The 14,522-nt window shown below is 37.2% G+C and overlaps 1 long non-coding RNA gene across 2 annotated transcripts in view; it reads left to right on the top strand.

Annotated features, from left to right (window-relative positions):
• Window positions 1-5,223, top strand: part of LOC144579153 (uncharacterized) — a 37,599-nt gene extending 32,376 nt beyond the window's left edge. The window contains exon 5 of one of the 2 annotated variants that reach the window (XR_013526075.1): window positions 1,677-5,223. This is a non-coding gene — a long non-coding RNA (uncharacterized LOC144579153). Of the gene's footprint in view, window positions 1-284 lie in introns of both variants that reach the window. The other variant, XR_013526074.1, reaches the window with a different exon arrangement.
• Window positions 5,224-14,522: the final 9,299 nt, after the last annotated feature.

The raw sequence follows: 14,522 nt of genomic DNA, 5'->3' as shown, positions 1-14,522 counted from the left end.
CCTACCTCTCAAAAAAAACTTGACCCTGTAGCCTTCGGATAGCCAGCTTGCCTAAGAGTGGTGGCGACCACAGCCTTATTAGTCAAGGAGGCAGACAAGCTGACTTTGGGGCAGGAGTTAAACTTAGTGGCTCCCCACGCGGTGGAGTCACTACTCCGTGGAGCCCCTGGAAAATGGATGTCAAACGCCCACATAGTTCAATATCAGGCCTTACTTTTGGACTGGCCCTGCATAAAGTTCTTAAAGACCACAGTTTTAAACCCCGCCACATTGCTACCTGACAGCGAGCCAGAGGAGCCAATTCACGACTGCCAACAGACAATAGATGTCTTCCACGCTGCGCGACCGGATCTCACCAACGTCCCCCTGCAGAATTCGGAAGAGGTACTGTTCACAAATGGCTGCAGTTTCATGGTCGACAAAGTCAGGTATGCCAGGGCAGCTGTGGTCACCCTAGAGCGGGTTATCTGGGCCCAGTCTCTCCCACACGGGACCTCAGCCCAGAAGGCAGAACTCATAGCTCTAATAAAGACCTTGGACTGGGTGCAGGGAAAAACTGTCAATATCTACACAGATAGTCGATATGCCTTTGCTACAGCCCAAGTACATGGACCCATTTATAAAGAAAGAGGGCTGCTTACCTCAGAGGGAAGAATCATCAAAAACAAAAAAGGAAACCCTAGCTCTGCTAGAAGCTATATGGAAGCCCAAGGCAGTGGCATTAATACACTGCAAAGGACACCAGAAGGGAGATTCACCAGAAGCAAAGGGAAATAGGGCAGCTGACCTGCAAGCCAGACAGGCAGCCTTGGGGCCAGTAAAACCTCTGCCTCTTCTTGTGACTCTGCCAGCCCCAAACCTGCCTTCTACCCCAACGTACTAGCCTGAGGAAGAAAACTTTGCTAAAGAACAGCGGGGACGGCAAGATTCCACAGGATGGTGGATTCTACTGGACATAAGGATTGTGCTCCCTGAGACTCTAGGGAGGGCTCTAGTTAAGGACATACATCAGGCCACTCACTTAGAGCAAACAAAACTTACTAAGCTGTTAAGGGCCAGGTACTACATTTCACATTTACATAAGATTGTTAGGGAAACTACTATTCTTTGTAATGTAAGCAACAGGGTAAATCCAGGAGACAGTAAAACTAGTGAAGTAGGAATAAAACTTAGGGGTACTAGCCCAGGGGGACACTAGAAGGTAGATTTTACTGAAATAAAGCCCCCAGCTTGTGGCTATAAATACCTCCTTGTTTTTGTACACACTTTTTCTGGATGGGTCAAGGCTTTTCCTACTAGGTCAGAAACCGCACTGGTAGTAACAAAGAGACTGTTATAGAACCTGGTTCCTTGGTTCGGCTTGCCCCTGACACTGGGATCAGATAATGGTCCTGCTTTTATGGCACAGGTTTCACAGGGCCTGGCCAAGGCCCTGGGCATATCCTGGAATCTATACTGTGCCTATTGCCCCCAGAGTTGAGGGCAGGTTGAAAGGATGACCTGGACCATAAAGAAAACTTTAACAAAATTTATCCTAGAGACCGGTGAAAACTGGGTCAACCTGCTTCCTTTTGTTCTCCGTATCTGATAAGAAAGGCTTTACTCCTTTGGAAATTAGGTTTAGAAGGCCCACGGATACCGTGCATGCTGAAATTCATAACCATACACTCCTTAAGTCCTTGCAGGCACTCCAGTCTGTTCAGTCCTAGGTGCACTCACTCATCAGGGGAGCTCGACCTACCCCAGGGGACCTCACTGACCAGCCGGTACACCCCTTCCAGCCGGGGATGAAGTCCTGATAAAGAGATTCGCTGCCTCCGGCCTGACTCCTTGCTGGAAGGGACCCTACACCATGATTCTGGTCACCTTTACGGCAGTCAAGGTAGACGGACTGACTTCCTGGATTCACCATTTACATGTCAAGACAGCCCCCCACCCTGGATGCAAGATGGGAAGTGGTTTCATCCTCAACAGACCCCCTAAAGCTAAGACTTCTGCGCCATTCATGGTCGTCATCCTAATCTCTGATTCCTGTAACCACCCCTGGAAAGAGACCCCCCCCCTTAACGCCCACTTGTTATGAATGGGTCATCACAGACAATTTGTTAGTACTGTACTTGGGGCTGGAACCACCCTTGTCAACTTAACCCTAGAGTACATTCCCAGAGATCCCATAACCTTCTCCCTAAACCTCTGCACTCTCTTAAGCGAGAGCCTAGATGCAAATACTATAGGACAAATAAAGACAAAAAGATGGGGTGGGGAAATGTGGTGAAAGCAAAGGAGATGGGGTGTGGGAACATAGTGACCAAAAAACGGCTTCAGACAATGGGACTATATCTATGCCCAGGGTCCACACCAGATAAAACGTGAAATTCTCATAGCACCCATTACAGACAGATGTTGGAAATGGGCCCCCATAATTATACCCCTATTAGTGGGACTTGGAATAGCAGGGTCCACTGCCTTAGAAATATCTGCCTTAGTCACTGGGGACCAAAATTTCAAAAACTCTTTCACACCAAATAGATGCAGATATTACCCATCTGGAAAATTCCCTCACCAAATTAGCTGAACAAGTAGACTCCTTGGCTGAAATGGTATTATAAAATAGAAGGGAGTTAGACCTGTTGTTCTTGAAAGAAGGAAGACTGTGCACAACTCTCAGTGAGCAATGTTGCTTCTATGCAAATAATTCTGGAATTATCCGAGACAGCTTTGAGATAGTTAGGCAGAACTTAGAAAAAAAAAAAACACCTCAGAGAGGCCTCAGAAAATTGGTACCAAAAACGGTACTCTTGATCCCCCTGGCTGACATCCCTGCTCACTGAATTAACAGGACCCTTAGTGTTAGTGGTCCTAGAGTTAACATTTGGACCATGCCTTTTAAACATGCTCTGCAAATTTATCCAGGAAAGAATACATTTGGTAAAATTAATGGTTCTAAGATCCAACTATGGGACTCTGTGTCAAGAAGAGGACACCTATTAAAGATTTAATACATGTTATAAGAACAGGGGGGAATGTGATATAGCTGGCCTAGAGTTAGAACTTGTACAATGCCATTTTATAAAGAGACAAAACTGTTTCCATTTTCCTCACAAGGACTGCTAACCTTGGCCTCTGTAAACTGCTAAGTTTACTTTGAAAATGCAAAGAGAGGTAAAGCTGCATACCTTCTTTTATCTGTAACTGCCAGAATTGCTGGCCTCTGTTTACCGGTACTGACCAGAGTAAGCACCCCCAGATAATTTCATCCTGGCACCAAGCAACTAAAAAAATCTGTGGACCCCACACCTGCCCAAATAATGTATAAACTAATGTTTATCTTAACTTCTGTAAACCTCTTAAGTGGCAATCGGAATGACAAAAGTCCCCTGGCCCTTGGAATGTCCAGAGCCCCCCTCAACCTCCTCTCTGCCCAGGAGGTGATTTACAACTTTTCATCCCCATCTCCACTCTTCACCCCCACTCCCAAGGTGGTTTTCTGGGTATAAAAAGGTCTTGTCATCCTTCTTTCTCTGCCACGGGTTGGAGAGACGTGAGTCCTCCATGGTTGCTGGCAATAAACCCTGCAATTTGGCATACTTTTGTCTTGGTGTTGACTTTCTGTGCTCGGTCCGATACAACATTACCACGTTGGGAGTGGGGGTGAGGGCGGGGATGGGGGTGAGGGGTTTCAGACATTCTGAGGGCTTGTGGATTCTGCAAATCACCTTCTGGGTGGAGATGAGGGTGAGGGGCGGGATGGGGGTGAGGGGTTTCCGGACATTTCGAGGGCCAGGGGACTATTTGATATTCTGATTATTACTTAAGTGGTTCACAAAAGCTAAGATTAGCATTTGTTTACACATTGTCTGAGTAGGGTGGGGATCACAGTCCTTAATTACTTATTCACATTTGGGTCATAAATAGCAGTTTCAACAGAAAGCTGAGGTATGGTTGAGGTATGCAGTTTTATGGGGCTTTATACCATGTCACATAATAAACATCTATTGAGTAATTTGAAGACATCAGGAACTCAAATAAGAATGGCATGGTCTTGCTTGCAAGAAATTCACAGGAGATAGAACTGTAAATCAATAAATATAAAAGAGTCATGTGCCACTTAATACAGATACTTTCTAAGAAATGTATTGTTGGGCAATTTCATATGTAAACAATACAGAATGTACTCACATATATGTAGATGATATCATCTACTACACTCCTAGGCTAAATGGTATATTATGGCTCCTAGGCTACAAACTTGTGTATTAAATACTCCAGGCGATTGTAACACAATGGTATTTGTGTATCTAAACATGTCTAAAGAGAAAAGAGACACTAAAAATATGTTATTATAATCTTATGTGACCATAGTTGTATATGCTGTCTGTCATTGGTGGCTGAATGTTATGCAGCATATGAGTGTATAATGTTATACATGCTAAAATAAAATATAATGTCATACATACTGAAGTATGGGAAGCCTCTGGAGGGAGTAAATCATATTATAAAGTTGTGAAGATAACTATAATACAAAAGGGGCTTTTTTGTTCTATGTCTTAAAGAATGATAGTGCTTCAAGTACATTCATTCTTTAAAGTATTTCAGGAATGAAGTAGGAATGGGAGTGGGTAGGAAAGAGTTGGAAGCTGGTGAGTTTAAAATACCCCTTCACAGTGTGATAAATCTCAAAGCTCGTGTGTATGGAATCACCTTAATAAAGAGAATTTTCATCAAATAAATTAACAAAGGCAAGGTTAATTTGTGCTATTAAGAGTTCTTCTAAGCAGCCTATTTTTCATGTCCTAATCATATAAAGAGATAAGTTAGTAATAATGAAAAATCAATCAGAAGGAAAGCAAAGTACATCTGGGAGAATGTTATGTTCTATTCTGTTGGTCCCTTGCCTAGACCACAAAAGAAATGAGAATTTCTTCATCATAGTAAATTTTCTCCTTTATTTTTACTCACTTAGGCAAGTGCATAGTTAAGTACTTATAAATTTAATTGTGGAGACAGCTTGTTCATGGTTTGCAAGGAGCAGAGCCACTGGAGATGGGGAGTGTGACACCTGATACACTTTTTATGCTCATGGAATGAATCCTGAAAAGCTGCTTTCTCTCAACAATGCTCTGCTAGCTTAGCAAAGACTCTTTTAAAATCTACTTGATATCACCAGTCTCCTCAATAAATGTATGATTGTTGTACATGATTTATTTTAGAGCCAAAGGAAAATGAGAGTACACTGAGTTCATTAATCTATTTAATGTAATATCTTTTTATCAGATTGTTTATTGGTCTGATTTATGGAATTATGTTTTGAAGACAACGTGTGTATATATCTCAAATATTTGCCTCATTATTTTGCAAAGTCACAGGATGATTTTTATCATTATTTGCCTTAACATTACCTTTTTATTTATTTATTTTTGACACAAACTATTGTACAAGTTTAGTACAAGTTATCAGTGATGCAGAACTGTTGTACAATTTTAAGTTGTCAATGGCAAAATGATTTATTAAAAAATTCCCTGTAATCCCAGCAGTATCTAAAAAAAACACAATTAATATTTTATACATACACAAACTAGATGAAAGTCTATATACTTTTTTTATTTGCTAATATTGTTTTATATATATATTTATATATGTTATATATATATATATCCAAAATAGTGGTTCCTTGAATTTCAGAGGGTCATGAACCACTTTGGACATTAATATATGTCCAAGCATAGAAAATTCTGCATATAACTTCAGGGGACATGTGGGTTCTTTCTAAAGCCTAAAGGATTTTATGGATTTCAAAATATGAATCTCTAACTCAATAAATTATTTTTAGTTTATTTGTATATAGTAGACATTTTCTGTGGTTTCTGAGTTCCATAACCTCTATCTCTGGGAAGTTTTCCAACTCATGGCCTTTTCTGAAAGGGTAAGACTAGGTAAGCATGTTTAATGCGCTCTCCTCTTTTCCAACTAACTGGATTTCTGTGGACACATGAGACAAGGAATCAATTGAGTGGTTGGTCAGGAGCCCATTTGGTTTTTTTTCCTCAGGAAAATTTGAACTCTAAAATGTAAATTCTAAATGAAGAAAGGCATGATCCCTCTTATTGAATGTGCCCTCAAAATAACACATAGAATAAATAAAGGTAAATCTACAACTAAACACCTAGAAGTAGAAATAGAAATACAAAGGACAAAAAGAAAATATTAAATCTACCCCCAAAAACATGTTACCCACAAAAGAATAATAGGAAATACATGGAGAGACATTTTAGTGGCAGCAGTAAATGCCTAAAGACATTGTAAGAATAGCCTTAAACTGTAAGCTTAGAATTTTATTCTTGCCAAACTACAGACATCAGATTAGTATTACTTCAGAGTTTTTCATTCAAAAGCCCCCTCACCACATGTCACACTAGAGTTGTCACCCACCAGTCAACACATCCTGTCAGAGCATTGAGATAGAATTGACTTTATAAGGCCAGATAATTGAAGAGAACCTTCCACATAAAGGACCAAAGGAAGCAAACATATCAAAGAAACAGAAAAGAAAAAAAATAGTGGTAAGCTGGAAACAGAAGAAATCACTTAAAAAAAATTAATACTATGATCAGGGAAAAAGAATTCCCTGGATTCCTAAACAAGAACAGGTTGCTACACAAGAAACATTTTCATAGCAAGTGAAGACTCTTAAATATTACAAATTATAATAGAAGAAATAAATGTAATAGAGGGCTTAGAAAATAAAATTGACAAAACTCCCCAGCAAATAGAATGAACAAAAAGAAAATGCAAGAAATGAGATAAAATAATTAAATCAACTCAGATTTTTTAACATAGAAATTAAAAGAATGGAAGGACGTGAGATTAGAAATTAAGAGGGTAAACAAGAAAAACTTTGTCCTGCAATTATTAAGACATTATAAGGTTATAATTATTAGAGTAGTATAATTAGTAAGCAAAAATAAAAGCCCAGAAGAGGACTTTGTCATATGTAGAGTTGATAAACGAAAAAAGGTAATTCTAGGAATGAGTAAACGAAAGTTTAAACTCTTCAGTAAATATTTCTGTGATAATTTATTAGGCATATAGAAAAATAAAGTAAGATTTCAATCTCTAGTCACACATAGGAATACATTTCATGTGCTTTAAAAATTTAACAATAAAGAAGCAAAACTTTAACATATGGTAGGAAAAAATATAAAACTTTGTATTAGGAATCCTTTCTCAAACAAAACCAACTAAAAAATACACTTTATATGGGAAAACACTGAGAGGTTGACTATAAGAAAATTAAAACTTTTCTTATAAAAAAACACGCTAGGTTGGGCATGGTGGCTCACATCTATAATCCAGCACTTTTGGAGGCCGAGGTGAGTGGATCACAAGGTCAGGGGGTCGAGACCATCCTGGCTAACATGGTGAAATCCTGTCTCTGCTAAAAGTACAAAAAGAAAAAATAGCTTGGCATGGTGGTATGTGCCTAAGTACCTAAGTACCTCAGCCTCAGGAGGCTGAAGCAGGAGAATTGCTTGAACCCGGGAGCAGAGGTTGCAGTGAGCTGAGATGTCACCACTGCACTCCAGCCTGGCAGCAGAGTGAGACTCTGTCTCAAAACCACAAAACACTCTATGTAAAGTCTAAACTCAAAAGAGAGGGAACATAATTACTGCAAATATCTATGTCAAAAGATAGTACTCAGAATTTGTGTTCTACAAAATAATAGGAAGATAATAAGTAGAACTACGAACAAATAATGTATAGCAGCAAAACAGAAAAGAAGAAACATAAGCGTAATAACCATTTAAGAAGTTGCTCAAATTTAGTAAAAATCAGAGTCCTGCAACTTCAAAAAACAGTTAAATACTATTTTATACTAAGCAAACTAGAAAAATTATAAAATTCTAAGAATATCAGGTGTTGGCAAGGATGTGGCTAAATGTTGACATCTGTTACTGTGTGTAAATATAGACTGTTTTAACATTTTTTTGTACTTGCCTGTTTTTAAAACATAATTCATAATTAAAATTTTTAAATGATATTTTTTCTCTATGTCGTAAGACAGTTAAATACTGTAGGAATTGTCTCTCTTTATAAAGCTGTAATTAACTCTCTTTGAAGGCACCTTTCGTTATTTAGTTATTATTGCTTTTATGAGAAGTTTCTTACATTTTTCTTTTTCTTTTATCATGATTTGGTTCTCTGTCTGTTATTGATGTATAGGAATGCTTGTGATTTTGCACATTGATTTTGTATTCGGAGACTTTGCTGAAGTTGCTTATCATCTTAAGGAGATTTTGGGCTGAGATGTTGGGGTCTTCTAAATATACAATCATGTCATCTGCATATAGAGACAATTTGACTTCCTCTTTTCCTATTTGAATACACTATATTTCTTTTTCTTGCCTGATTGCTCTAGCTAGAACTTCCAATACTATGTTGAATAGGAGTGGTGAGAGAGGGCACCCTTGTCTAGTGCCAATTTTCAAAGAGAATGCTTCCAGCTTTTGCCCATTCAATGTGATATTGGCTGTGGGTTTGTTGTAAATAGCTTTTATTATTTTGATATATGTTCCATGGATACCTAGTTTATTCAGAGTTTTTTGCATAAAGGGCTGTTGAATTTTGTCAAAGGCCTTCTCTGCATCTATTGAGATAATCATGTAGTTTTTGTCTTTGGTTCTGTTTATGTGATGGATTATGTTATAGACTTGCATATATTGAACGAGACTTGTATCCCCGGAGTGAAGCCCACTTAATCGTGATGGATAAGCTTTTTGATGTGCTGTTGCATTCCATTTGCCAGTATTTTATTGAAGATTTTTGCATCAATGTTTATTATGGATATTTGCCTGAAATTTTCTATTTTAGTTGTGTCTCTGCCATGTTTTGGTATCAGGATGATGTTGGTCTCATAAAATTAGTTAGGGAGGATTCCCTCTTTTTGTACTGTTTGGAATAGTTTCAGTAGGAATTGTACTAGCTTCTCTTTGTATGTCTGGTAGAATTTTGCTGTGAATCCATCTGGACCTGAACTTTCTTTGGTTGGTAGGCTATTAATTGCTGCTGCCTCAACTTCAGATCTTGTTATTGGTCTATTCAGGGGTTCAACTTCTTTCTGGTTTAGTCTTGGGAGGGTGTAAGTGTCCAGAAATTTATCAATTTCTTCTAGATTTACTGGTTTATGTGCATAGAGTTGTTTATAGTATCTCTGATGGCATTTTGTATTTCTGTGGAATTGGTGGTGATATTCCCTTTATAATTGTTTATTGCAACTATTTGATTCTTCTCTCTTTTCTTTTTTATTAGTCTGGCTAGTGGTCTATCTATTTTGTTGATCTTTTCTAAAAACCATGTCCTGGATTTATTGATTTTTTGAAGGGTTTTTGTGTCTCTATCTCCTTCAGTTTGGCTCTGAGCTTAGTTATTTCTTATCTTCTGCTAGCTTTTGAATTTGTTTGATCTTGCTCCTCTATTTCTTTTAATTGTGACAATAGAGTATCAATTTTAGATCTTTTCTCGCTTCTCATCTGGGCATTTATTGGTATAAATTTCCCCTTAGACACTAATTTAAATGTGTCCCAGAGATTCTGGTATGTTGCGTCTTTGTTCTCATTGGTTTCAAAGAACATCTTTATTTCTGCCTTCATTTCATTATTTATCCAGTAGTCATTCAGGAGCAGGTTGTTCAATTTCCATGTAGTTGTGCGATTTTGAGTGAGTTTCTTAATCCTGAGTTCTAATTCGATTGCACTGTGGTCCGAGAGATTGGTTGTTATGATTTCCATTCGTTTGCATTTGCTGAGGAGTGATTTACTTCCAATTATGTGGTCGATTTTAGAGTAAGTGTGATGTGGTGCTGAGAAGAATGTCTTGTTGATCTAACATTGGCAGTGAGGGGTTAAAGTCTCCCACTATTATTCTGCGAGAGTATAAGTCTCTTTGTAGGTCAATAAAACTTGCTTTGTGTATCTGGGTGCTCCTTTATTGGGTGCATATATATTTAGGATAGTTATCTCTTCTTGTTGCATTAATCCCTTTACCATTATGCAATGCCCTTTTTTGTCTCTTTTGATCTTTGTTAAAGTCAGTTTTATCAGAGACTAGGATTGCAAGTTCTGCTTTTATTTGTTCTCCATTTGCTTGGCAAATCTTCCTCCACCCCTTTATTATGAGTCTATAGGTGTCTTTGCATATGAGATGCATCTCCTGAATACGTTACACCAATGTGTCTTGACTCTTTATTCAATTTGCCAGTCTGTGTCTTTTGCTTGGGGCATTTAGTTCACTTACATTTAAGATTAATATGGTTATGTATAAATTTGATCCTGCCATTTTGATGCTAGCTGGTTGTTTTGCCTGTTAGTTGATGCAGTTTCTTCACAGTGTAAATGTCCTTTACCATTTGGTAAGTTTTTGCAATGTCTGGTACTGATTGTTCCTTTTCATGTTTAGTGCTTCCTTCAGGAGCTCTTGCAAGGCAGGCCTGGTGGTAACAAAATCACTCAGCAATTGCTTGTCTGTAAATAATTTTATTTATCCTTCATTTATGAAGCTTAGTTTGGCTTAATATGAAATTTTGGGTTGAAAGCTCTTTTCTTTAAGGATGTTGAATATTGGCCCCCCACCCTGATCTGGCTTATAGGGTTTCTGCTGAGAGATGTGCTGTGAGTCTGATGGGCTTTCTTTTGTGGGTAACGTGATCTTTCTCTTTGGCTACTCTTAGCATTTTTTCCTTCATTTCAACACTGGTGAATCTGATAATTATGTGCCTGGGTTTGCTCTTCTTGAGGAATATCTTTGTGGTGTTCTATGTATTTCCTGAGTTTGAAAGTTGGCCTGCCTTGCTAGGTTGGGGAAGTTCTCCTGGATAATATCTTGAAGAGTGTTTTACAGCTTGGATTCATTCTTTCCATCACATTCAGGTATTGAGTTGATCTTCAATCTCTGATATTCTTTCTTCTGCTTGATCAATTCGGCTATTAAAACTTGTGTATGCTTCACAAAGTTCTCATGCTGTGTCTTTCAGCTCCATCAAGTCGTTTATGTTCTTCTCTAAATTGGTTATTCTAGTTAGCATTTCATCTAACCTTTTATCAAAGTTCTTAGTTTCTTTGCATTGGGTTAGAACATGTTCCTTTAGCTCAGAGAAGTTTGCTATTACCCACCTTCTGAAGCCTACTTCTGTCAATTTCTCAAACTCATTCTCCAACCAGTTTTGTACCCTTGCTGGTAAGGAGTTGTGCTCCCTTGGAGGAGAAGCATTCTGTTTTTTGGTGATTTCAGCCTTTTTGCTCTGGTTTCTTCCCATCTTCATGGATTTATCTACCTTTGATCTTTGAAGTTGGTGACTTTAGAATGGGGTCTCTGATTGGATGTCCTTTCTGTTGATGTTGAAGCTATTTCTGTCTGCTTTTTAGTTTTCCTTCTAACAGTCAGCCCTCTCTGCTGCAGGACTGCTGGAGGTCCACTCTAGACCCTGCTTGCCTGGGAATCACCTGTGTGGGCTGCAGAACAGCAAGGATTGCTGCCTGTTTCTTCTTCTGGTACCTTTGTCCCAGAAGGGTACCCACCGGATGTTAGAGACTTTTAATGTCTAACATAAATTGTTGTGGTAATAAACACCAAATTGTCATGGTAATAAACACCATACATTGCCTCCTTCAGGACTTTTTATTTTTAAATATTTTTCTATAAAATATTCTCTTAAGAAAATCTCACATAACTGCCTTTTAGAAATAAAACATTTCAGAATTTTAAAATAATTTTTCTTCACTGTGGGCATTAAGAGCCTATTTTGGATGCCCAGAAAAATAAACACATGAAATAACAACACTCAGTATTGACTATTCTTTTTTTCTTTTCTGAAATTCTTCTTGAGGCCATGTGCATTTCTCTAATTGACCAGGAGAAGGGTCATATACAAGGAAGCAAAGGAAAACAAAGGAAAGCAAAGGAAAAAAACCCAATATTTCAAAACTTTGTTACATTGGTCTTTTTAGTGTTTTATCTTTCTTGAACATTTTCTTTTTATTATTATTATAATACTATAAGTTCTGGGATACACATACAGAAAGTGTAGGTTTGTTACATAGATATACACGTGCCATGGTGGTTTGCTGCACCCATTAATCAGTCATCTGCATTAGGTATTTCTCCTAATGTTATTCCTCCCCAGTCCCCCCAACCCCTGCTATTTTTTCCCTAACCTCCTCATTCCCCAACAGGCCCCAGTGTGTGATATTCCCCTTCGTGTATCTATGTGTTCTCATTGTTCAGCTCCTACTTAATGAGTGATAACATGCGGTGTTTGACTTTGTGTTCTTGTGTTAGTTTGCTGAGGATGATGGTTTCTAGCTTCATTCATGTCCCCGCAAAGGACATGAACTCATCCATTTTGGTGGCTGCATAGTATTCCATGGTATATACATGCCACATTTTCTTTATCCAGTCTATCATTGATGGGCATTTGGGTTGGTTCCAAGTCTTTGCTATTGTGAACAGTGCTGCAATAAACATATGTGGATGTGTCCTCATAGTAGAATGATTTATAATTTTGGGGGTATATACCCAGTAATGGATTGCTGGGTCAAATGGTATTTCTGGTTCTACATCCTTGAGGAATTGCCACACTGTCTTTCACAATGTTTGAACTAATTTACACTCCCACCAACAGTGTAAAAGTGTTCCTGTTTCTCCACATCTTCTCCAGCATCTGTTGTTTCCTAACTTTTTAGTGATCACCATTCCAACTGACGTGAGATGGTATCTCATTGTGGTTTTGATGTGCATTTTTCTAATGATGATGAGGTTTTTTTCATATGTTTGTTGGCTGCATAAATGTATTCTTTTGCCAAGTGTCTGTTCATATCATTCACCCACTTTTTGATGCATTCCTTGGCCTATGTCCCCTTCATCCATCTTTAAAACTCATCACACCAACTTCTGGTTTCATTGTCAGTCAACATTTTCTCTAACTTCTATCTCAAATTGCATTCAACATTGTCATTTCATTTTCATTCAGCATCTTTCTTTTACTCCTCCTGTTTTCCTTTTACAAGGACTTTTATAATTATATTAAGCCAACCCAGATGAACCAGGATAGTCTCCCCATCTTAATATCCTTACTTTAATCACATCTGCCATTCTTTTTTGCCATATAAGGTAACTTATTCACAGTTCTGAGGATTAGGATGGGGACACCTTTAGGGAGGCATTGTTCTGTGCATCACAGTGACTATTAACATGACTTTTAATAATATAGATTAGTTTTTCTGTTTTCAAGGTTATATAAATGCAATCTTTATATAAATATACTCTTTGATGTCCAACATATTTTATTCAACATTGTATTTGTGAGGTTATTCATTTTGCTGTGTATAGAAGTAGTTTGATAACAATTTTCATTACTGTGTGGTATTTTGTTGTAGTACTATACTATAAGGTAGTTATTCTATTATTGATAAATTTTTTTTACTTTATTGTTTTTAGCTATTATGGATAATGCTATTATATTTTATCTTATACATTTCTTTTAATATATGAATGTGTGTGCATGTTTCTGTTGAGTATACGTCTAAATGGAAGTTTTGGGCCATAGTGTATGCATATGTTTAACTTTGTAGATACCTATAGCCACTTTTCTAAAGTTGTACACTAATTTACACTTTGACTATCAGAGCAGTAGAGTTTCAGAGTCCACATTCTTGCTAACATACAATGTATGTCAGTGTTTTCCATTTTAAACATTCTGGTGGATATGTGCTAGTATTTTACTGTGGCTTTAATTTGCATGTCTACTACTATCTAATGCTTTTTGATATGTCTCTTGTCCATTTGGATATTTTCTTTTTGTAAAGTATTCTTCATTTTTCTACCTATGATGGATGTCTTTATATCATTGATTTCTCTGAATTCTTCATATGCTGGATAAAATTCCTTCAATGGCTGTATATATGGCAAATACCTCCTTCCATTCTATGGCTTGCTCTATTTATTTATTAATGGTACAAATTAACAAATAAAAATTCTTAATTTTAGAAAAGTTAATTTATTTGTTGTGCATATTTATAGTAAAAGAGAAAAAAATAAAAAGCCAATATTTATAGTGTCTTTTGTGTCCTTTGTAAGACATTTTTATCTACCCTCCTCAGATAATAAAAACATTTTGCTGTTTTATCTCCAAGAAATATTATTATTTTTTAATTGTGTCACCTTTAAATCTAAATAGAAATTAATTTTGTGTCTGCTATGATACAAAAGTAAACATTTAATTTCTTTTTATAATAAATTATATATTCTATTACATTGGACTTTTGGTCATTTTTGAGCCAATTTTACATTCTATTAGTTATTGTAACTTTATGTCTTGTTATCTAGCAATATAAGTTCTTCAACTTTATTTTTCTTCTTTAAGATTGTTGCAGCTAATGTTGTCCCTTTATACTTCTCACATTTAAAATATTACCTTCCTTTGATGCCATTTCATCCAGTTACCATTCTAAGTTCCCATGTTTTTTTAGACA

This window comes from Callithrix jacchus, chromosome 14 (genome assembly GCF_049354715.1).
Source record: "Callithrix jacchus isolate 240 chromosome 14, calJac240_pri, whole genome shotgun sequence".
Classification (NCBI taxonomy): Eukaryota; Metazoa; Chordata; class Mammalia; order Primates; family Cebidae; genus Callithrix; species Callithrix jacchus.
This window is presented reverse-complemented; position numbering and strand designations above follow the sequence as displayed.